The 24,027-nt window shown below is 45.1% G+C and overlaps 1 protein-coding gene across 1 annotated transcript in view; it reads left to right on the top strand.

Moving 5' to 3' along the window:
* The window catches only part of kdm6ba (lysine (K)-specific demethylase 6B, a), a 44,684-nt gene that overhangs the window by 977 nt on the left and 19,680 nt on the right, over window positions 1-24,027 (top strand). The window contains exon 2 of the mRNA XM_080023173.1: window positions 12,864-12,931. The gene's annotated coding sequence lies outside the window, so the exon portion shown is untranslated. The remainder of the gene's footprint in view (window positions 1-12,863; window positions 12,932-24,027) is intronic.

Genomic DNA, 24,027 nt, shown 5'->3' with positions numbered 1-24,027 from the left:
TGTGCTGGGGTTTGGCCTGGAGCTAGTGTTGTAGTGTGTTCCTGCTTGCTAGTGTTTATGTGGCCCCAGCCCTAATTAAGTCCTTACCCCCATGTTTAAAGCAATACAAACATTCATAGAAATAAGCTCTCACCCATACTACTCAAAACTGAACTAGAACCCCTTGACACACACACACAAATCACCAAGCTTGTCTCATACCATGTCACTATTCTATTTGCAACCCCCACCGATCCTCTTCCCCAGGGGAATCTCCTTCTTTCTCTCCCCCTCATTAATTTATCACCAGCGGAAGTAGAGCATCTCCCCCTTGCATGCATTTCTCCACCTTTCTTCCTCCCACTTCCTGTCCAGCTGAAGAGATCCAATAGCGGCGGTTCAGCCTGGGTCGCCTGCTGCGGGGCTGGAATGGATCAGTGCTGCTGGCTCCCTCTCTGACGCTGCCTTGCCCTATTAGGGAATACTGTACACAGGACACAGCCTCTGCTAGCCCTGCGCTAATCTGTTTATACTGTACGGCTGGTTCCCATGCACAGGCAGAACACGGATGACAGAACACGATATGGGATCGTAGGATGAGATGGAATACAGGAAAGAAGATACTACAGCAGAATTGAAGACTCCTATGCATAATAGCATGCATTCCATAACGTAGTGGGACTATTGTAAGATATGTCACAGTTATATATCAATTTTACTTTAGCATAGGCTTTATTCTGGGTGGGGTGGGGGTGTTTGACCCACAGTGAACGAACGTGTGTTTTAGTTGCAGGTGAAATATAGAGGAGACAGACTAACAATGACAGTTGCTTTATTTTTTTAGGGTGTGTGTGTGTGTGTGTGTGTGTGTGTGTGTGTGTGTGTGTGTGTGTGTGTGTGTGTGTGTGTGTGTGTGTGTGTGTGTGTGTGTGTGTGTGTGTGTGTGTGTGTGTGTGTGTGTGCGCGCGCGCGCACTCGCTCTCCCTCAATGCAGCCCCCCCTCTGTCACCACAGGGGCAGTCCCCCTCCAGCTGAAGGTGTGGGGGTGGCTTGTGCATTCATTGGAATGGAGGCAGCGATGGCAGGGGGGTGGTGGAGGGCGGGTGTGATTGAGTGTGCTGCCTGGAGAAGAAAAAAGGGAGATGGAGAGCCGAGGGGGAGGGGTGGGCTGCCTTCTGCTTTAAAACAGGGGGAAGGATAGGGAGAGGAGCAGACAAACAGGAGAGACGGTGTCGAGAGGGGGGGGGGGGTGTTTTTGTCTTGGGCAGAGGGGCTTCTACTTTGCAGGCCGAAGGTTAGCGGTCAGTGGTCGCGTTCAGGAGCCCCCACATACACATGCTCAGTGAAACAATTTGGAGAGTTGTGTGTCGATAGTGCCTTTTAAAAATAAAATGCATAACTCTCCATTGCACAAAAATTCCAGACGGAGTAAAATGTAATGTGGGGGTGCCACACAAACACCACTGTCACAGATCAGCATGTTAAGCAAAGGACTTATCTTCCAGATTGTGGTTTTCATCCCTGTCAGGGCGACGCTCCGCACATGAGCACTGTTGTCTGCAGAAGGCTGCAGCTCAGTGTGGTGACAGCTGTACAAAAGAACAAAAGCCCAAGGGGGTTGAGGCATAGGCCAGCAATTAAGACTTTATCCAGTTCAAAGAGCTACCATTAATCTTGGCCATGTACATGAAACCAACCAAAGTTGGTTGAGACATAAGATAAGAGAGATGCTTTGAACTGCGCTCAGTTGATCAAGAATCAGGGAAAGAGACAGGAGAAGGGAGGGAGCAAGGAGGACTGGCGGAAGGCCAGATCCTTGGCATACAAATGCACTTCCTCATTTATCTAGAGTGTTTGATAAAAAGAGCCAGGGTGAAACTAAGAAAAAGTAAAGATGAAAAGATGTTCTATCGAGGAAATGGCGAGGGGGGGGGGGAAACATAATAAATGGACATTTTTGAAGAAACTGCATCCACGCACACACATTTGTGCATGGAGCCACTGGCTTTGTTTGCTGAGTGTGCACATGGCGTCTTTGTGTGGCGTAGAGGTTCCGGGGTTTGTTGATTTAAGGTAATGGCTTCCAGTCATTTCATTTGGGATTGGTTCATGCTGCTACCGGCAGGGATACAGAGGGTTGGCATGGTGCTGAACAACCTTGCTGACTGAAGGAGAAATCCGCAGAACATGTGTGTGCACAAGCCAACATACGTGTTGGCTTGTGCACACACACCTACATGCACAGTAAACACCCACAGAATTTGTCGCTTTTTTTAATAGGATTTCTTACTTTTACCTTTCGTTCCGGAGGGGGGGGGGGTACGTCTTGGCGTCAATGAGTTTTATCACTGCGAGGCCAAGGTCACCAATGGGACTCTGCGTCTGTGTGTGTGTGTTTATGGTGTCTCTTGCATAATGTACGTGTGTGCCAGTGACACCGTGAAAGAGAGAGTTATTTTATAGCCAGTGATGGAAGGGATATAAAGATTATGGGGGCAGTTAGCTTTTCCTCAACCCTTTCACCTGTTCTTTTTTTATTTTATTATTATTAATTTTTAAGCCGACAATCTTTCTACTCATAAGTTGTCACGATTGGGGGGGGTTCAAGCATGCAGATACTCATGAGACACTCACTTGCTCACATGGAGACATGTGATAGTCAGTTCTTTACTGTTTTTTTTTTTGTTGTTTTTTTTTTTCTCTCCATCTCTGTAATTGTCTGTGTAACAAAAGAGGGGCTGCTTTGATGGGGTTTCAGCTCCCATACTGTATCTGGAGTTTGTCATCAGGGCGCAGCCCAAACCAACATCTTATTGTATGTGTTCACAGCTGTTTTTCTTTAAAATGATTCCTATACCGCAGTCTGCATCTGAGTTTAACGCCTGTGTAACCGAGCAAAACCGAGAGAGACAGACATAATATTGTGTTGTTTGTTTATACGCCACTGTGTGTACCGAACAGTGTTTGAGAATTAACCAGTTAAATCTTGATAGAAATTTTCCCATTAAATAATTTGGTACATATTGGACGGTTTAGGGTTACTCGCCCTTCTCCCACAAATTTTCCTATTTAATAATTTAGTACATATTGTACGCAGCCCCACCCTTTTGTCCATGACCTCCACATTCCCTGCATATGACCCCCGCGTGACCCCCATCATCCATTGATCCAGCTGATGGGCTCACCGTAATGGATTAATCAGATTATGTTTCAGAGCGGAGATGCAGCGTTAGGGAGACTGAGAGAACAATGGGGGTCGTGCCCTAGAGAGGATTTTGGGGTGCCGATGAAATAATCAATATGATTCTTTCTATGATCAAAGTCCAATCCAACTATTCGTAAAGCCTTAAGCCTGAAACTTTAAAATATACTTACATATATATTTATTTCTCCTCTATTGTGCCTACAATTTTTTTTTTTTTGTCCCTCCTCCTTCCTGTCTACTCATGTTTGCACTCTTGCTTCCATTTCTCCACCTACCCTCCCTCCTATCAGTGTTCCTCTCTTTAGCCCAGTTCCAAACTCTGTGTGTGTGTGTGTGTGTGTGTGTGTGTGTGTGTGTGTGTGTGTGTGTGTGTGTGTGTGTGTGTGTGTGTGTGTGTGTGTGTGTGTGTGTGTGTGTGTGTGTGTGTGTGTGTGTGTGTGTGTGTGTGTGTGTGTGTGTGTGTGTGCACTGTGACCTTGTGTGTGTTTGGGCCTCCAGACTCCAGTAACCTGATCCGTCTCAAGAAGCCGTTCTAGACTCCACCACCCCTCCCCTAGTCTGTCTGCAACCCCCCCACCTCCAATCTCATGCCCCTGTTCTCCTTCTCCCGGTTATCTTTTTAAGATGCCATGAAAAGTTGTAAAGTTATACATTACTTTCCAAGGGTAAAAAGCATGACTACTGAGGAGAGGGTGTGTAGAAGTGTTCTAGAGAAGTGTTCCTGTTCTAGTCAACTGTCCCTGAATTTATGCAATATGTTTCTGTCGCTGAACCCCACCACACATTTCAATTTTGGTTCAATTGGAAGGGGTTATTGGCATGGGAAACAGATGTTTGCATTGCGTTTTACATTTATTTTGCAGTATTACATTAGTCTCTCTCTCTGAGTGATCAGATGGTGTGTGTGTGGTCAAGAGGCGGACTCTCCCAATGGGATTCCCATCTCTTAGGTGTAGAATTACTGGCTTCACTCTTTCTTCCTCATTATCAGTCCTCCACGCACCCACCGTCAAGCATCATACTTCTACGTATGAAAACTGAGGATGGGACTTGTCCTCCGTGTCACTTACAAAAGACTGAGGGGTATGCAAAGTCAGCCATGTTACCATATTGATCGGTTGATATGGGCCACATTTGACACCGGTTATTACCGGGAGTTTAAGGTGTTACAGTAAGGATGGAACCGCAGTCGAAATATCTAGGGCTATATCTTCACTGAAATAATTCACAGCCGCGGATTTTTGTTCTCACAATTGTCTATCACAATAACCGATATGGCCATGAGGGGGAGCACCTCTTGCTTTGCTTCACTCAGTAGACACAGCAAGTACTTTTTGAATACAGATTTAGGAGTTAATAATAAGATAATATGTTGTGATAATTAGGGGCAAGATTATGGTACTTTGACATTTTTTAATCTGACCATGCCAATACACAAGTGACATATTTGTTCCCGGTGGATATCAGTGCCTCAACAAAGCAGGAGTTAAAGAAGTCACATTGAGTTCTCTTGTTAATAATTTAGTAAACTGTAGACCTATCCCACAAATACTCGAGGGCGTGATTGTTATGCAAAGTTTAAAGCATTTCATACTTTCAGTTACAGTAAATGTGATCATATGACATTTAACATTAAAATATGTGGTTCAGAGGTTGGGAAAGGGCTGTGCACCTGAATATCGAGTAACTGTCACATCTAACTCTTTCCACCTGAATGGGCATATAAAACAAAATGTTAATATCATTAAAGCCTTTTTAGATTTATTTTTAATATTCTTTAAAATAAATGCACAGCAGGAACAAACCAGTTGCCCATACTACAGTGTTAATTACTGCTTCGTATATATTGGTTTCTTATGTATCCCTTTGCTGGTATTTGGATGCTCTGGACATTTAACACAGCATTTTGTGCTTCTGGAAAACTGCGTCGGAGAGAGTCAGATAGAGGAGAGGAGGGAGTGCAGGTACTAAACATTGGACATCATAAATAATGTCAGACACTGGTGCGAGCTAGCCGGTGCCCAGGCTAGCGTGTAATCTGCCCCTCCCCACCCTTCTTTATCTACCCTCCCCCCTTTATCTACTCAGTCGCCCCCTTCCTCTTTGCCTGTGTGTGCATGTGTGTCTGCGTCTGTGCGCACATGCATGCATGCATGCACGAGCAGGGTAATTGAGGTGTGTGACCTTGCTGTAGGCCCCGGCAGGTGTTGGCGAGTGCAGGTGATGAAGAGTAGGGTGGATGGAAAAGATGGTGCCTTACCAAGCAGTGTGCACGTACTGAGACAGGGGTAAAATGCAGCGTCTTCTGATGCGTAGGTGGAAGCTGCGGCTCATCTTGTACCCCCACCCCGAATGACCACCACCTTACTGCACCCATCCTCAGCAGCCTTCTGCTTGTGCATAATTATTATTATTACTATTTCAAAGCCTGTGTCTCTTGTCAAGAGAGTAAGCCTGCATTCATGCGCATCTTCAAGCACAAAAATGAACCTTGCTTTCACCCAAAGCACGCACATGCTACTTATACGGACACCCCTTTCTTCACCATCCACCCCCCCTATCCTCTCTCTCTCTCTCTCTCTCTCTCTCCAACTCGCTGCACAGTAGCATGGTGCATCTGTGTCATGTCACCGGGTTCCTGCGTCCTGGAGTAACCCCTCCCTTTCTCTCTCTCTCGCTTCTAGACTTCCCTTTTTCTCGCTCACTGGCTTGCCTTGTGCGTCTCTGACTGTCATTGCATATCTCTTCATCCCCTCTCTCTGCTCAAGAATCGGCCTCTCACCCATTCTCCCTCCTGTTTTTAGTGAGGGTTTTTTTCTCCTATATTGCTCCCTCTCTCTCCCAACCTCTCTCTCGTTCTGCCTGCTTTGTCTCTCTAGCTCTCTCACAGACCAGCGCTCTCTCCACTGAGGTGTACACAAACAAAACTATCTCCCAGTGCACTTGCTCTCTTAGCTGGTCACTTTATACATAATGTGGCACTGTGGAGAGAGAGAGAGAGAGGGAGACTGGGAATGCATGGTGCCTAAGGCATCAAACAGAGGGAGAAAAAGATGGAGAAAGACAGACAGGTGTGGGCCAGATTGAGTTCCACCTCATTTCCTCTGCCCTGCGCAGCTGTCCAAGGACACATGTGCACACGCACACATACAACTACATATTCCCATGAAATTCATGACTAGGGACGCAAATGAGTCGAGTAGTAAGTGTGTGTGTTTCTACAAGACTGGCTTCTTATACCTTTTGAAGAATGTGCCAGCTAAAAATTATCGATAGCTGTTTATAGCTGGCACATACTCCGTTGAAGTATTTTCAGAAACCACGGGTGGCAGTAGAGAGGCCCGTGTGAAGCAGGAAGTAGTAAATGAAGAAGAGTGCTGACACTAGACAGCACGCAAACATGGCTACACGCACAGCATCGTAGCCTGTGCCAAGGAGGAATTTCTGTTCATGGTGGTTGAACTGACAAAAACACCCAAAAGGAGCTGGTCTCGCCGCCCATTCCATGCAGAGACAGGAAAGAGTTATGAGTTAAATTGATGTCTTGCTCAGCATGTTATCAGAAAGTAACTAAGTGAACTGTTCTGTTCAAAAACGGAGTCACAATGTGTTATTATTCTCCCTTATTGCAATACTCTGCACAAAAGAAACTGCACATAACTAATAAAAACTATCCCTTTTATTTTTAAACTGAACTTTACACCAACCCTGTTAACTTTGAATAAAATCAACAAACCTGAATGAGCAGTTTGCATATACTATTTGGTCTGTGTGTCAACAAGCAATTGATAGACTTGGAATTTCCCATCTGACTTGTGTCTGCGGATCAATGTTGTTCAACATATTAGAAATAAAATAGCAAAATGCTGGTCTACCATCGCGTCCAGTGCATTTCCAGGGAGCACCCCTTGTGCCAAGTCGACCAAACCTAGGCGGTGCGTGACCTAGCAGGTCCCCCACGTGCCATGGCACCACCCCCTGGTGACATCATTTGCGTCACACACTCCCTCGCACTTGGGCCAAGTATAAACCTAGCTTTATACAGAAGAGGATTATGGCAACGATTACATCAAGATTGGCAGGCCATTACCATGACAACGCTGACAGATTAGCGATAGAATGGTGTGTTGCGGTCTCCGCTCACTTCAAATTCCCTGTGAATCTGTCACTTGCTCCCCTTGCACACACACACACACACTTGCCATCACACGTGCTCATTACAATATTTATAGCCGTCTTTGATAATTTATCTGAGACGTAACAGTACTCATGTCCGCGGCCTCATTTGTCTCTCTGCTATAAAATGTACAACTGTGGAGAAATATTATAGGCGACTGCACGAACTAGTGCTGGGCGATAAACCCATAGTGAAAATGATCACGGTATTTTCCTCGATGTCTAAATAAAATAAGTTTGATAAAGTCTTCCGCAGTTTTGTTCATTTATAGAAGCGTTAGGCAAGTGGCAACGAAAAGCCAAACAATTTGTACGATCTCAAGCTGACCTTTCACCTCTAGCCAATTGCATTTGTAGACATAGAAAGTCCCGCCCCCTCCCTTGTGGGTAGGTTGCATTTGCAAACATGCTGCAGAGCGGCAGTGTCCAGAATGAACAACTCGAAGGAGAAAGATCGTTGACAAGGGGCCGCATGCATTGATAGTTTGGCAGGTTTTTTTATATTTCACTTCCGACCCAAAGCAGAGGCTAAATATCCATTGTAAAATATGTTGATGTGCCGATGAAGACGGGCAACACCACAAACATATTTATTTTGTTTCATTTTATATAAATGTTATTGAAGTGAAGTGTTGGAAATGAATGAAATTGTAAAAAAATATAGATATATATCTATATATCTCTTCCAGCTTTTGCACCAGGCTGTGCACCAAGCTTCCTGTACCTTCTTGACAAAGAACTGGTATTTGACTGATTAATTGTGAAGGAAATTACTTGTGATTTGCAAGTGAGAGCAGGTAATAGAGGATGGTGGAGGAGACGGTGATGGAAGCCCAGTAGGGGTGGAGTGAAGACTTTTTTTTAAGACGTTTGTTTGTAATTTAAGTAATGCAGGGAATCACGCAGTTCCCCTCTCTGTATTGCCCTCTTTTTCTCTCTGAGTAAACCATTTCTTCATTCTATCTCACCATCTGCCTTGTTCTAATCAAAGTACACAGTGAATTCACATTGAGTACATGCAAGGACAACAGTGACATTGAACAACAGCAGCATTTTGTGTGTGTGTGTGTGTGTGTGTGTGTGTGTGTGTGTGTGTGTGTGTGTGTGTACGTTATGAGCCGCCATGTGGGCGTCACGTGTGTGGCATTCAGATAGAGAAGTCATTGTGTCTGTGTGTTCAATTGAACAGATGGGACCGCAAGGAAGAGGCGAGCACACCTCATACACACGCTGTATCTACATGGAGACCGTAGATACACACACAATCAACATCCTTATATATAATACATTAGTATGTGTAAAACATCATACACATAACCACTGTGTGTTAAGGAGAACACACAGTGACACAAGCACTTGTCTGAGTCAGACTATTTGGAATGTGACTGTTAAATGTAAAGGCATTGGGCAACTGGATAGTACGGTCTGCCACCTTTTTCGACAGCTATGTGGGCCTGGCAAGACTTGCCTGACCACTCTCTCTCTTACACACACCCCTACCCCAGTCAACAGCATAAATACCTTTGTATGGATACATAACAAGTCACCACTTATTTCAACAAAAGGACTTTTCCCCTAGTGAGTATATTTTGTTCAGGCACTTTAAAAGTGCACCCCCTCGGGCCGCATTTCTGTGCATATAGGCAAGTGGGGGCATGTCAGCTAGGGAGGAGAGTTTCTTCTACCTTAATGTTGTTTGTTGTTTTTGCCAAGTGCCTCTCTATGTGTGCTGTCCTGTTTGAAAGACATGGGGCAGTGTAGTGACGCTAGCACTGTGCCAAAGAACCGATGGACAGAGCTGTTTCTAGATGACTGGGTATTTAGTAGGATCTCACAATTCGATTTCAATCCACAGTCACCATTCTATTCAGTATTGATTCAATCCGATATTGATGATATGTCTCACAATATAATTTTCTATTGATATATTGACATTTTTTGCGTAATAATCATTGCTACCAATTTTTCAGTATCGGAGATTAATTGAATTGATACGTTGACAGCCAGTGATGTGGCTGATGCAGTGACTGGACAACTTTAAACCAGATTAGATGGGCAGGCTGAGGAAAAACCTGTGTAGGTGATAACGCTTTTAGCCTTTTTAAACCCCACCTCCTGTCGGGTATCATGAGATGTAGCTTTAACACAAGTTTTCTCTGATCCATTTAATGAAGATCAACACAGACGCTTCAGGTCAGTCGCCTTCCTAGGCATGTGACTGTGATGACAGGTTGTGGGTTTTCGAGGTCTGAGGGGGGGTCTGTACTTACAAGGAGGCTGACATCACAGAGCCATCACAGGCTGCTGTCATCACTGTCCAGCGGCCCAGGTTTCTGTTTTGTGTGTGTGTGCGTGTCTGTGTGTTTGAGATTGGGAGGAAGAAAGTGGGAAAACGGGGAAGGAGTGCAAACGTATACGACATCCTGAAGTAGCCAGAAAAACACATTTTATGTATATATATTTTTTTATTTTTTTTACAAATGCTTGTACAAACGGCAGCCTTTGCGCTTTTCACGGGTCCAGAACTTGGCTGCGGTTCTGCTGGCCGGCGTTCATTAGCGTTCGTCTAGACGCAATTTACTACCAACGGTTCTTTCCTATGTTCTTCTTTCTTTCTCCCTCTCTCTGTCTAATTTTGTAGTCTTGCCGTGTGTGTGTGCGTGCGTGTGGCATCTCTGTTAGTATGAATCGTAACCTCCTCTTTCATGTGGTGGTGTTTTCGTACTTGTATGAGCCTGCACAAGAGGAACAGTTTGTCTGTCTGACACTTCATCTATGTGTTTGTTAGCATGCTCTTATGCCTGGGGGTGGGTTAGTGCCTGTGTTTGATGTTTTTGCGAGAGTCATACTGGGTTGACCGTGACCTTTTACCAAAGCCATGTGGCGAGAGTTCACCTGACCACAGCCAGCCCACTGCTCCCTCTGTAGCTAGCTAGGACACAACTCACACATACATACACAAATATGCACACATTGATGTACACAGAGAGACATATGAACTATGTGATGTGGCAGACAGAAAGATGTATGTGCTTTCAGTCAAAAGAGAGGTTACGACCAGTTATTTTTCTCATGCAAGCACATATACAGAGAGGGTTTTATTATTTTTTAAGTCACTTTTAATTTTTAGGGTTAGGGTTTTATTGTCAGTTGAGCTCCATTGATTTTACTGACATTACATTTTAGGGACATGGATGACACACAGGCACATCCAGACAGACCCTGAGGAAGGTGTGTGTGTGTGCGTGTGCGTGTGCGTGCGCGCGCGTGTGCGTGCGTGCGGCGCCTACTGCCCCAACTTGAAGTGAACTAGTGAATCACAGGTGACTAAGGCTTTGGGCATCCCAACAGCAACTTCTCTACTCACGCAATCTAATCACCCACACATCACAGGCTCACACAGATGTTTATGAACAGCGAGACAGTGTTGGTTTTGCAAGTAGGGCTTGGCAATATTGACAAAATCGAATATTGCAATATATTTTAAACAATACCGCCGTGTTGATAATTTGACAATATTTTGGGCTCAGGAAGTTTCTTCACTGTTATGCAGCCTGAACGACAACATAACTGTATTACAACAACCAAATTCATAGATAATATCTACTCATATCAGATATCAATATTATATTGATACATCACCCCAGCCTTAGTTGCAAGTGGTGCATGTTTGGCAAGGTGTGTCTGTTAAGCAGTTGTTGCTTTTCAGTAAGTCACTGTGTTTGGTACACACCGTCTGTTGGCTGTGTTATCGGCAGCAAGGCAGGGCACCATTCAAATGGAGCGCAGGTGTCAGATTAGCAGCAGAAGACTGAGAGCGGAAGAGTGTGTATGCCCCCATCTGCATGCATGTGCCTTTGGCTCTGTAACATACAGGTCTCTAATGTTTGTATTCCTGTTTTTGGTGTGTGTTCATGTTCAGCGTATGTTTCCTCTTTGTGGCCATGTGCAAACATGTTTGACAAACAAAAAACATCCATGGTTTACAATATTTTGGACAATCTATAAGTGTTGGGTCTCTAAATGTTACTTCATTTACAGACTCTCCATGTCTTAATGTCTCTCGCTTTCTCTATGCACCTCCCCCCCACACCCGCAGTCCTTCTTTCCCAGCAGCCCTGATATCGATCAAGGTGAAATGATTGTCAAAGCTTGTGACATTTATTCAATGCATCTTGCATGATTTTTCCCTGCACGACTCTCAAGCCCGTCCCCCTTCCATTGGATCCTTTTTAAGGTTGATCTCCTCGTTCTATATGCACCCACGCCACCAGTCATATAAACAAGCGGACCACCTTTACAGTGAGGAGGGGTGGCCCGTCCCATCCACACCAGCTGTGGCCCTTGAGGGTAGCTGACCTTTGGTGGTATTAACCTCAGAGTTCAAAGGTGAAGGGGCCGTAACCACCCGGCTGCTTAGATCACCACAGGTAGGGTGGGCTGTACCTATTGACACAACTGTCAGACTGGTGTGTGTGCACATGCAGATACATAGGCTGAGTATGCCTGGGGTTGTTGTATGCCCGAGCATGCTGTGTGGCGTTCTTTTGTTGACTCTCTCTCTCTCCCTCTGAGGTGAGAGTGGGTAAGCAGGGTTTTGGTGGTTAGATGAGACATTAGTACAAGAGGGGAAAGACAATGACATTTAGAGTGTGTGTGTGTGTGTGTGTGTGTGTGTGTGTGTGTGTGTGTGTGTGTGTGTGTGTGTGTGTGTGTGTGTGTGTGTGTGTGTGTGTGTGTGTGTGTGTTTAGTGTCAGAGGCACTACAGGGTTGTGTATGCCTTGCAGAGGTGTGTGTTTTTGGGCCAGGGGACAACACAAAAGTGCCACCTGTTTTAAGTCACGTGGCCCAGCAGTCAAACCTTGAGTCACTCTGAACAGTCGGCACAAAAATCAGACGCGCACACTCACAGATGGCCACAGTTCGGTCCTGAAGTGCATTTGGACTCCCAGACACACACACACACACACACACTCAGACGGAAAACACATACATGCACACCAACACCCATATTGTAGTTTCATAAGCCTTGCTGAATGACTTGGACAACATTCGGTCCATACATCAAGGACTGAAAGGCATTATTGATACATGAATGGGTGTATGAATTAAATTAAATTGATTAAAAATGATTGGAGGCTGTGATGTGAGCCCAGGACGCATGGTTGATCTTTGAACCTGACTTAAAATTCTGAAGTGTGTGTGTGTGTGTGTGTGTGTGTGTGTGTGTGTGTGTGTGTGTGTCCGTCCTGACCACCTCTGTTTTCCACAACACACACAGATGTGTTAAAAAAATATCAAGCATATTCATTTTACGGGGCTGAAATTTAGATTACAATATGTTTTATCAACCATTCATTTGATTTCAAACCATGCAGGCTTGTTTAAGAAGTTGTTTCCCCTTTGAACGTGATTTTTAGCTTCAGGAAATGTGTTGACCTGTGTTGTGCTTTGTTGTTTGAAGCCAATGGCATAGCTTAGACCTTTCTCCTCGTATTTTAGCAGGACACGCCGGCGGTGTCATGGTGGCCTGCTGAGACCGACTCGCCACGTCAACCCACACTCTCCAGGTGAGCGCCTCCCTCCCATCTGTCAATCGCTCTTTCTTTGTCTACGTTTTCTTCCGCTGCACGCAGGCCAACATACACACACACACACACACACACACACACACACACACACACACACACACACACACACACACACACACACACAGCACATACACGCCTTCTATACTGCACCATAATTATGTGTAATCTCACTCACACAAACACATGGTATGTTTAAAAACCAATGAATGCATCCATACAAGTATGTGCCATGTACATTGCATACACTCTGCCTGTCTCGCTTTCTTTTTCCCCTATCACTTGAACTCTTTAAGGTAAAGATATAGAAACAGCGTGGCGGCTCTCTGAAGTGGGTGAGTAAGAGAGGTGCTGGAGGGGGCAAAAAGGGAGAGACAGTGTTATGGGAATGTGCACACACATTAGTCAAGGTGTAGAGTTGTGAAATAATGGGAACGAGCATACCACTGCTCCTTTCATAAACCTACATGCTAAATCAAATATGCCCTGGTGTAGGTGTGTGTGTGGCTGAGTAAGACCTCTGGGTATTGTCGTGGTAATAAATTAGGCTTTTGAGTCACTTCTCAAACTGTAAACTATTCACTCGTCAACTTCTCGACAATCGACAGGGCACATCGGAATTTAGCGCAGCCTACCGCTGAGGTTTGCAGACAAAAACAGAGCTAGCCTAGCCTTGAGCTCCTCTGAGCCGTGCTTACTTTTTATATATTCAACTAGGTCAGGCAGCATTTTAAACATGACTGGAGTGCTTAGCTTATCATAGGACTACAGTTAGGATTAGCTGTCCTCCACCATTCCGCACACACATACATATAGCAGAATCAGAGCCCTTATTATCAGGGCTGTAGTACTCCACTCTCCTGGCTAAATGGGTGGTATATGTTGCCATGAGGAACCAGGTTGTCTGTCTATCTGTCTATCTTTCTGTGTGACGCTCTGTCTGCTTGTGATGCACGTGTGTTTGTGTGTGGGGAGGTGATTATTATCGTGTCTCTCGGTCTCCCAGTGTACCCAAAAGGCTGACTCATGATCTGCCACATGTACACCCCACACACACAAATACGCCGACGTACAGCGTGCCGCACACAAACCCACAGATTCAGAGGCTGAAGGGACACCTTCTACCACGACTGTAAAGAACACAAGCAGACCTGTGGGGGTGCAAGAGCGTGTGCACACTCTCACACGCGCTGCCTTTCTACATCATCTGTGTTGTGGGCTGTTTATTTTTGTTAATGTGTAAGGCATACTGTACTCTTGTGTTTATATATCCACACACACACACACACACACACACACACACACACACACACACAGGCCTGCATGTATGTTCACTATGACTGGAATTCAAGGGGATTGTACCTGCTGGAGAGCTGCTATATATATCTGGGGTGTGAGAACTGAGCTCATTCCACTGCTTTGCTGCAGTCCTTCTCTCTCGCCATTACTTTGATCATGCATGCACACACCGTCTCCGTCCTCCCCGCCGCCACTAACACACACAATCTCATGTGGTGCTATAAGGAATTTCAAAATTCACTCCTTCAAAACTTTTTTTTTTCCCCTATTATCTCTTCCTCCCACTCCCACATACACACACACAATCCAGGACCCCCTGGGGATGGTGCAATGCCTCGACTTCCCCTGTTGTGGGGGAGAAAGGATGGGCGGGGGTGTTAAACCCATCAGGAAATACAAATTATGTTCTCACACATTTATTTATTTATTTATTTATTTATTTATATATATATATATATATATATATATATATATATATAAACAAACAAACACGCACATGTATGGGAGGAACAGCTGGAGGAAGCTCTGTGTTAGTGTGTGGGCTGTGTGTGTGTGGTACGCTTGAGTCCTAGCCTGGCCACATCAATCGACCATCCCCTTCCTGTTCCCTTTATAGGGCTAACGACTCCAACCACACAGGCTTTGCACTGCCTTCACACATACATACATACATACATACATACATACATACATACATACATATATACTGTATATACATTAGATGAGACAAAGTCTCCCCGGTAAAAATCCCTGTAATCGAGTGTGAGTGCAACATGCTCATGAGGAGGGTGAGTGTTGAGTTGCTGGTGCGGGTGCGTATGCGTGGTTCGGGGGGAGCACAGGGGTGTGCTTTCTTTTAATTTTCACATTCTTTTTTGTGTTACTTTTCTTTTGGCATGGTGGAAAAAGCTCATACCTGATAATATATGGTTTCGTTCTGTTAATATGCCATTGTAAAACGTGTCATATCTTTATGATTTGTACACGCCTTTATAAAGACAAAAATAATCACTCTGAACACGCTGCGGAGCTCTGAGCCCGTCATCTGACAAGAGAAACAGAGGACAGGGGGAGGGGTGGTGCCCAGGAAGAGATGTGTTTGGGCCAGCCCAGTGGCCCTGCTTTATGGATTGGCCGTTCAACAAATTTTGTATTTTATTATTTTTTCAATTTAAAGTTTATATCTCCCCCAGGGTGGGACGGCCCGCCAGGAAAATGCCCGATATGCCACATTACCAGTCCACCCCTGTCTATATGTCCTCGTTTATCACATGATCTAGCCAACTGGAGTCCTGAAACCCATCACACCAGACTTCTGGCAGTAAGGCAGTTATAATGATATTGTAATGTACAATGGTGTCTATCACCGCTGAAGAAATTTTGTTTGTGAGCTTGGCACAGGAAACGGTGTTCCCCTGAATCCTACACAGCAACAAGTAAACATACAAGGCCTCAAACATGCCACTCTGTCTGCGAACATGCGCTGGTGCCATCTACAGATGATTGCATGGGTCCCCGCCTATCACGGCACATGAAGTTAACATTTGCACTAGAGGGCACTGTCTCATTTTCCAAACCAGAATGTACTGGAAGCAAAGAAGAAACCCCCTCACTGTTTTTATGTTTTGAAGAAGGGCCCTACTAATGTTTTCATTGACGAACCTCATCTGTGAGGGACTCTTTGAACTTCTTGGTTTTCCGTCTGCATACTTTCGCTGTTAGGTTTTTGTTTAAGTTCTGTCTTTGCCCCACACCAGTGCTACTGGATTCCCTTCCCTGGTGGGCCAAACTGATTTGACAAACGGGACTCCAGATTCTCCTGGTAGAAACTCCAGATACACATGATATGTAGTTGAGATTGGAGGTGCAATCATACATTAGCTACTGTTAACCAGAAATCCCTTGTCTGAGTCCTTACGCAAAGCCATTTACATGTTTCTTGCTGTATTTATGTTTGCCACACTTACCTAACCCTGCCCTAACCCAGTAACACAAGTGTGATCAGTATATTTAGGTCAACATCTGCCTTTTTGGCAGGTAGCACATAACTTGTTTTGCAAGGTTGATGACCGCAAATGTAAGATAATCACGGGGTAGAATGGTCAATTACTTCTTAATCTTTCTTGCCGATATAGGCTGGGGCAGCCTCTACAGTCTCTCCATTGGAGAACCCAACAATGTCATCGCTGAAATCGTACAAAAGAGCCCTCAGGCATTATAATGACCCCCAGTGCCCACCCACCCCTTCTAGTGCAACAGAATACATGATTGAACACAACTATCGAACAGTCCTTCTACTTTTACAGTGTACTCCATGGAGACAGCCATGATGGTGCAGCCTATGTTCACTTGCAACATGGTGTGTTTGTGTAACTCATAACCACCGTGATTGCATCAACGCCCCCCAACAGCAGCAGGATATTCAGCGCTTACACAAAAGTACTAAAGCCAAAATGAAGCCCTTAAATTGCATCAAAAAGTCTGACTAAATGGCTTGCTTTTTATATATAATAGCTCCATTGCTGAACATTTTTTGTGGTGTGGCAAGGCCCATTATTCTGCTGAAAGAGGCCACTGCCATCAGGGAGTGCCATTGCCATGGAGGGGTGTCCTTGGTCTGCAGCAATGTTTGGGTAGATGGTATCAAATGTATCATGTGTCAAAGTAAAATCCACATGAATGCCCGGACACAATATTTCCCAGCAGAACATTGCCCAGTGCATCTCGGTGCTATCTCTTCCCCAGGTTATGATATAAAAGTGTTAGAACACACAGTGCATCGCAGCTTGCTGCGTATAGGCCTGCGTGGCCGCAGACCGGTCAGAGTGCCTATGCTGACCCCTGTCCACTGCCGATAGCACCTACAATAAGCATGTGAGTGTCAGAACTGGACCATGGAGCAATGGAAGAAGGTGGCCTGGTCTGATCAATCATGCAAGCCGACATAGGCAGTGTGATGCTCTGGGAAATGTTCTGCTGGGAAACCTTGGGTCCTGGCATTCATGTGGATGTTACTTTGACACGTACCACCTACCTAAACGTTGTTATAGACCAAGTAAAGCATCTACTGCTAACATCTTCGTGCCAGATACCGCAGGACACACACACTGTGTGTATTAATGGACAAAGGGGGGGGGGGTTTGATGGACAGGCTCTGAGGGAACAAGGTATTCAGGAAGATTCTGTATGTGTTTGAGAGCACTTGTGTAGGTCTGAAACATGTTTGTTCTATTTATATATTTTTCCAACCTCTTTTATTTTCTAGCTTTACTGTGGACATAAACAATGTGTGCATTTTCTGGTGTCATAAACATCTATGACACACTCTCATCGTCTTCTGGCAGCTCATTTTAGCCCCTTGTTTTCCCGCTGGGACTGTTTCTAAATATAGCCTCTGTGTGTCCCAAACAGTTGGTTCTACAAAGTGACTATTTGGCATTATTACAGAGTACGGGATGGTTGCTTTGGCCAGGAGGAGATGGAACAACCAACCGTTAACGGCGTCAGATACACCCATTCATGCGCCACTTGAACGCCAACCATCATTTAAGGTTTCCACACGTTTATTTCCTTTAAAGTTTTTGTTTTTTTTATTTTATTTGATACTTTTTTTTTTTTTTTTATACTTTTTAGCTGGCACCTTTTTGAAGAAATGGAGTGGAGCGTTGATACGAATGGACATTCACAACGAGTATTTTTTTTTTTTTTTTTATAATCTTAAAAAAAAAATTAATAATAATAATAATAAAAAAAAAAAAGCCTGTAACGAGTCCACCTTCTAAAACCAACAACGTAGGCTTGAGAACAGTTGAGTTTCCGGTACCGGGCGGGCGCGCGGACCCGGCGCCAGTTTGCGCTGTCAGGGAATTCCGGGGACGGGCGGTGACGTCAGGAGGGGGCGCGTGCGCGCGCGCGTGTGGCTGGCGGAGGCTCGAGCGGCGCCGTCCCTTTAAAGCGGAGCGCACGGAGCACCGCGGCCCCGCTGCGAGAGGGAGACGGAGGGAGGCTCGGCGGACCCAACACCTCCTTATCCACGGCCCCTGCCCGTTTCCAAGGGAAGCGGGCGAGCGTTCGCGGCTCCGAAGCCTCTCTCGAACGCGCTTTAATTCGGAGCCAATTCACGGACGGAGCCCGCGACTTGCGGACGCCACAAGCCGCGGCTCTCGGGGCGCAAACGGGAAGGACCGAATGGACTTGTTTTTGTTTTAAACAACAACAAAACAACAACAAAACAAAAAAAAACGTCATTTATTTAAGGACTATTTTTCGCCTTTGAGGACTTGGATCGTCGTCGCGTTGTTTTTTTTTTTTTTTTTTTTTAATTTTAGTTTTTTGTTTTTTTTTTTAATCCACGGTGAGTGTTGTTTTTTTCGCTTTGTATTGTTTACTGTGAATGTCACCGGTGCGCGCCTTGTGTGGCGTCAAAGTGAAATCCACAGTTTGATATAGTTACAAAAACGCACTGCTGTGCCACAGACATGTTCGCCGGCTCGCCGTGGGACTTAAACCACGCTGAGCTGGGTCAGCAGTGTGTAGATCACAAGCTGTGAGTGACTTATCGCCATAGATTAGATCCGGTGGCGGGTGTTGAGTTGAGCCTTTTCTAACTTCGAGCCATTCCGATGGTTTGGGGGAGGGGGCGGGTTGACGGCGTATATTTTCGAAAGCCGCGCAAGTGTCTTGACCATTAACGCGCATGGGTCAAGTCAGCGCAACTGTGGCGTCACCACTAGTGTGTGTGTGTGTGTGTGTGTGTGTGTGTGTGTGTGTGTGTGTGTGTGTGTGTGTGTGTGTGTGTGTGTGTGTGTGTGTGTGTGTGTGTGTGTGAGAAATGTGCCCGTGTAAGGAGATCCCAGGCCATTGTGTGTTGGAGTGGGGGTGGGCAGCCGTATAAAGAGACTGGGTAGCCCCGTAGTCAGTCCTTAGCACACAAAGGGTTGGATTGAAAGGAAGTGATTTGCATCGCGGGGTGGGGGTGGGGTGGTGTTGTGGTGCATGGTTCTTTAAAAGTCTACTTTTTGGCGTGCTTTGTCTCAGGATTTAGCGTGAACAGCAGACATCACTGGTTTGGGCCGGGGGACAAGGTAGCGATTGGGACTTAAACACAGAGACTTGCCAAATGTTATTGTATCTTCAGATGAGGCAGCAGTAAGAGTGGTCGATGGGAATCTGCGGGGGTGTTTTACTTTGCATTTTATTGGCCCCTGTAAAGGACGCAGAGAGGAGTGTGCTGGTATGGGGTTGAGGAAAAGCCTTTCAAGTCTGCTTCCGATCAATCAGATCGATTGACATGGAAACGAGTGGCGTTTGTCACCCTTTGATGTGGGTTGGTGTAAAAGTTTGCGAAACCTCCCCTCGTGGCCGATGAGGAGCTCTGAGCCGGCTAAATGCTTGCATCATACCACCCGCCCCCGTTTATCCCGTGATCTCAATAGTGTGAATGAACAATCACCACCCATTCTACTATGTGATGACGAATGTGCAGAGATATTAAAGCTGTATACACCAGAGAAATGTGATGGTGAAATTAGGGCTGCCAGCTCCGAAAACCTCCGCGACTGTCTCGCGCTGCAGTAAACGAGTGAGCCAGTCGAAAAAATAAATAAATAAAGAAAAATTGTCAGGGGTAAGTAAATGTGTGTATGCATCCCTGTTGGTGTAGTGGTGCTTTGCGTGTATGTACGTCTCTTTTGTATATGATGGATAAATTATAGGTGCAACGGATCTGAGTGTGTGGGGCGGGGGGGCATGAGAAACGGGTCAGCATGCTAGTTTAAACCCCGTAGACACCCAACTCTACTTTGGACGTGGAACTGTGAAATATCTGTTATTTGTTCCCTGCATGCTGCTTGCAGACTCTTGAAAGATAAATGTATGTGTGTTACTACTTGTCTATTGGACAGGGCAGAGATTCTGTTTGGATCAGAGAATAAGATGGTTATGTTCATCGCCAGAACTGGGTGTGCGTCGACCCAGCCGGTTGGACAGAGATTAGGGAACTCCTCTTGAACTTTACTGTAGTGTAGGTGCTCCCAGAGAAATTAGGAAATGTCTTCGTAATTAAGGTTTCAGCAAAGTTGGCGCAGAAGAAAGACGAGCACGGGGGGCAGGAGTGATTTTGAGGGTAACCCTCTCAGTCCACAGTGTGGAATTCCACCAGGTCGTGCGAGATCCAGCGAGGCCACAGAGGAGGACACATCGGCTTTTTCAGTAGGATCTAGTTCATTTGGGCCGTGCCGCATCATCATTTGGAGACCCGGGGGCAGATGCAAAGGGAGCGGGCAAAGCGACTTTGGCCTGAGAATTAAAACATACATATCTAAACCAGCTGAAGTATCCGTGCAGGGCCCTCGTTCATTGTTGGACATAAATTGTCGCCAATTACACATTACTTATACGAACAACCTCACCTATTTATGATATATATATATATATATATATATATATATATATATATATATATATATATATATATATATATATATATATATATATATATATATATATACTGAGCATAAGCAACAGGCCAAAATTGGTGTTCAGAAGTGATACAGATAAGTGTGAGGTTTAAAGAGAGAGAAGCCAAAGGGGACCAACTAGAGACTACAAGAAACCACACCAGACTGCAGAGCTTAATTCCGTAGAACAGCGCTGAGTTGGTAATCAAGGGGTGTCAGTATGACTTCCTTGTTCATCAAGGAGAGAAAGAAGAGAAACTACACTTTGCTTCCTCTCTCTTATCTCTGGCTCAACCCCATCGATGATGTCACGGTGCAAGAGAGTTGTACAAACCCACGGCTGTCTGACTCACACACAAAACCCCCGTGGAAACAACTTTCTCCTGTTGTATTTTTCCTCGAGTTACCCCCCCATGACTGCTCATAACCACCACAAAACTTCCCATAACCATTCTAACCGGTAATACAACTGATAACCTTACCTGCTCCCCTCCCCCACGCCGCATGGGAAACTTACGGACAGATTCTGAAAACCTAAGTGGGTTGAATACACGGAATTTTCTGCCTCGCCAGCGCACTCATGGAGTTCGTCACGGTGAATGAGTGGAACGTCGACCGTCAAGTGCTGTCGGGGAGACGAGGAGGATGACGCGGCGGGTCATCTTGTCCTCCGCCTCTGTAAACATGTTTATCATAGCAGACTGCTGTGATAACCCTGTTATATCAATTTCTTTCTTCTCTTCCTTTCTCTGATTATTGCTTTTTTTGTCATCTCCTCTTTGCCAGGAGAGACTCAACTGTTTCCCAGGCAACCGTGGCTACGGAAACTGTTTGTGTGTGTGTGGGTCCCACAAGTTCTTGTTTTTTTATTTTATTTTTTTATTTCTGTGATCTAGAATAGAGACCTGAATGGAAAGAGACAAAGATTGGATGGAGATGTTTGAGGGAGGGGAGTTTGGTATTCCAGTTCAGTAGAGTATTTGCATATATATTTTTTGTCTTTGTTTACTACAGATTTTCTCAAGTTTTCTCAGGAAAGAAAGTTAGGGGAGTTCTGAGGTAGCCAAATAGTGGAAATCGAGAGTGACTAGGATCATGAGGTTTCCAGTAGCTTATTGTACATAACACTTTTTTTTCCAGTTCGTTAAATCGTAGAAGTTGCCAAAACACTTTTTCTTGTTCTTATTTTCATGTTGAGTCATCTGACATTTATAAAGCACCCTTTTTACTCACACACTAATTTGTGCTGTAGTATAAAGGAGTGAAGTCTTTCTGGTAAATCAAAATTCTCACTTCCTCCATGTCACTTTCTGGGTAAGACGCTGAGCTACTGTATGAATGACTTTCTACACACACACACACACACCACACACCACAGGTCTGATTGTCATCCATTCCCTCTCTTTACTAGAAGCAGTCATAGCTGGAACAGTGGTGGTTCTTATTTAATCACTTGACCGCCTTTTTTTGTGAAGTTACACCGATTTCATACCAAAATTAGCGGGCTTGCCTGAGTTTTTTCAAACCCATTAAAAATAGCCTTTCCCATTGCCAAGAGAAATGCATTTTTTTTTTTTTTTCACTGGTGTGTCATATTTGATGTCACAAACACGTCAGAAGAGGGGTGTGTCATTTTTCCATGTGATTGGGAACGCAACAGACTCAACTTACACAAACAAGTTCAAGTTGAACAATGACGTAAATCTTGGAGGCAGGTCTTTTGAGCCGTTCATAAGAATCGGATCGTTCATGAACGACCCAACACTACAATAGAAGCAGCGTGGATACTCGGGCTGGTGCGCAATGAGTGCACTACCTGCTTGGTCATAATATCCACATTAATTGTCAAATATTAATTGTGTGTGAATATATTATGAATGCACCAATAGTCATCCAATATATTATACAATTTTGCCAAAATATTGCCAAATTATGAAAATTCTTAAAAAATGTAATATTTGATTGTCAATATTGGCCAGCCCTAGTCTGAGGTCTCCTTTTATGTTTTGCCCTTCTTCCCCTTTCACTTCTTCAGGTGGTCAGAGTATGTTGAGTTGCAGAGTTCATATCTGTTCCACAGGAAGCTCGCCCTCCAGACCCTCACTATGGCCTCTGTCTCTCTCTAAAACATACATACACAGAACACCCAAGTGAGGCCTACTTCCTGTGACGATGGCTTCCTTTCTTCTCTGAGGTCTCTCTTCCCTTTCAATGTCTACACGTATGTCTCATCGCTGTGTCACTTTGAGAGTGTAGAACCAATGGATGAGAACGGAATTCAGAACACTTATCCAGATGTGTGCTGTCAGTCATGTGCCCAGATGTTACAGAGGAGGGCGGGGCTTCTTGCCACCCATATCGTTTATTCCTTTCCACACACTGTAGGCTGACTCTTTCATACAGTGCCGCTGAACAGCATTTTCTCAGCTGTGAGCTTATGACATTAAATTACCTTATCAAGTGTCCTCACAACCCAAGTAGCTCCTAGAACAGGAAAGGGAAAATGGTCTCCCAGCGTCCGATATGGGTATCTAGATATAGGAACGGCAAATGGACGATGGAGAGGCACTTGGATTCTCAAATCCCTACCAGCCAGAGCGGAGGTTCTCCACGGTGAGGCAGCTCGTCTCTGGAAAAAGAAGGCGCCATGCGCAATTCCATGTTGCGGAGATTCACCAATATGTTGAAATGCAGAGCAGCGGTGGGGGCAGCAGATGTTGTGAAGCAGGCAACGTTTCCATCCCTGGCAGTATTTTTCTCTCTCTCTCCCGGACAGTTTCATCCTTAGATGACGGAGGGGATGGCGATACATAGGATACGAGGGGACGAGCATGAGACAAAGAAAAGCTATCAATGCTGTTATGTTTAGCTAGGCCAATTTGAACTATGTGAGAGGTTCACTCAACAGGGCCTACGTCACCTGGGGGAGGACATATCAACTTGCATGTTCTGGACCAGACTGACTAGTGCTACAATCTCTACGAGTGCACAAATGTGTCACTATACTCATGTTATCTCCGTTTCTCTGTTTGGTGCGTGTGTGCAAAGACGTGGTTGTGACGGAGTATTATGCATCACCGTCTTGGAACAGCATGCACTTGGAGTCACACAAACAAACGCACGCACACACATGCTGGGAGCTTGGCAACGAGAAGGGGGTGGAGGAATGTCTGCGTGTGCGCAAGACAGTGTTTCCTCCAGAATGCAATCTCTATCCGGCCCAGATTACGTAACGACCAAATGGAGGGCCGAGAGGAAGTGAGCGAGAGGCAGAATGCAGGAGCAGCCCCTCCCGTCCAACTCCCGGAACCTTGTCTTCCG

This window comes from Zeus faber (assembly GCF_960531495.2).
Source record: "Zeus faber genome assembly, chromosome: 22".
Taxonomy (NCBI): Eukaryota; Metazoa; Chordata; class Actinopteri; order Zeiformes; family Zeidae; genus Zeus; species Zeus faber.
Note: the sequence above shows the minus strand (reverse complement) of the source record. Positions and strands in the feature narration are given on the sequence as shown.